This window comes from Crocodylus porosus, unplaced genomic scaffold, assembly GCF_001723895.1.
Source record: "Crocodylus porosus isolate Cpor-Errol unplaced genomic scaffold, CroPor_comp1, whole genome shotgun sequence".
Lineage (NCBI taxonomy): Eukaryota > Metazoa > Chordata > Crocodylia > Crocodylidae > Crocodylus > Crocodylus porosus.
Window position 1 is genome coordinate 34,034,109 of NW_017728951.1, and position 1,625 is coordinate 34,035,733.

Consider the following 1,625-nt stretch of genomic DNA (forward strand, 5'->3'; position numbering starts at 1 on the left):
TCATCTAGTCTGTTAAGGATGGTCTCCTTGATGATCTTTTCTGAGACTTTCCCCAGGACAGAGGTCAGGCTGATGGGCCTGTAGTTTGTTGGATCTACTTTCCTCCCTTTCTTGAAGATGGGCACCACATTGGCCCTCTTCCAATCATCAGGCACTTCACCAGAGCACCAAGAACTCTCAAAGATCCGTGCCAGGGGCTGAGCTATGATGCTCACCAGGTCCCTGAGTACCCTTGGGTGTAACCCATCAGTGCCACGTGACTTGAAGGTATCCAGCCTGTCAAGGTGTTCCTTCATGAGGTCAACTTCGATGGAGGGCAAGGAATCTCCCTTGCCCGGGCCTCCCTGACCCATAGTGGGCAGGGCCATGGGGCTGATGAAAAACTGATGCAGAGTACCCATTTAGTATGTTTGCTTTTTCCTGGGCGTCAGTTGCCCCATCTGGTTTAGCAGGGGTCCAATGTTGCCCCTGCTTTTCCTCCGGCTCCCCATATATCTAAAAAAGGACTTTTTATAGTTAAACGAGAGACCTTCAAGAAGCGCGTAGGAACTCCAGTATGTATTTATAGAGTTTACCAAGTGAAAAATCCTTTGGTCTGTCTTGGGTCTGTTCTGAAAACTTGAGGGTGACATTAGGTGGTTTTCAGTGGTGACACATAGGGGGTGCACATGTACCCCCTGAGAGCACTGGTGCACCTCTTGATACACAGAGCTCCCCACTTAGGTGATGCCCACCCCTGCAAGCACCGACCAGGGAGTGGAAGCACCAGGTGAAGTGCCAATGACACTTCTGGGAGCGCCGCTCATGCTCCCCGGTCAGTGAGATCAGCCGCAGGGGGGACTCCTCTCCCTGGTCAGCGAGATCAGCTGTGGAGGGGGCACTCACCCCCCCCGACTCAGGTGGCACCAGTTGCCTACAGTGGTTTTGTACCATTTTTCGTAGGCACAAGTAGGGGCAAGTTTAACAACTATCATAAACAGGGATCTTGGTTTTCCCTGATAAAAAATAAATAAATAATAATAATTACAAATTCTCTGATAAAACCCCCAAAATCCGTGATTAAAATTAAAGCGCAACCCCCAGCCTACAAACAGAGGTACAGACACACACTCCAACAGGTAAGTATGTAGGGGAAAGGGAAGGGACTAGGAGGGGCCAAATTGAGAATGGTGGGGGAGGGAGCAGGGCCGGAGAGGGCAAGGGCAGCAGTGCTCCTCTGCGAGCTGCACACAAGCTACCTGGCCAGCCAGAGAAGGGGGGGCTGTGGCTCACATGTGGTAGCCACCACCACTGCTGCTCCCTGCTTGCTTGTGGAGCCATGCAGCCAGCCGCAAGGAGGCAGTGCGAGACACGGTAGTGGTGGTGGCAAAGCAGTGGCTCCGCAGGCAAGCAGCACAGGGCAGTGGTGCACCTCTGTCGGCTGGGCAACTTGTGTGAAGCCCACAGAGGGGCATTGCTGCCCTGCGCCGCTTGCCTAGAGCTGTGCAGCCCTGGGCCTGTGCCTATGAAGCCATGTGGCCGGCCACAGGAAGGCAGTGTGAGGTGCGGCAGCAGCAGTGTCAGTGCAGTGGTGGCCGCTGTGCCATGTGCAAGGGCCCCCCCACCCCGGCGCAGCCGTGCCCCAT

General features: G+C 54.6%; 1 protein-coding gene across 2 annotated transcripts in view; it reads left to right on the forward strand.

The window, feature by feature from the left end:
• Positions 1-1,625, forward strand: part of ERCC6 (ERCC excision repair 6, chromatin remodeling factor) — a 76,125-nt gene that overhangs the window by 70,594 nt on the left and 3,906 nt on the right. The window lies entirely within an intron of this gene.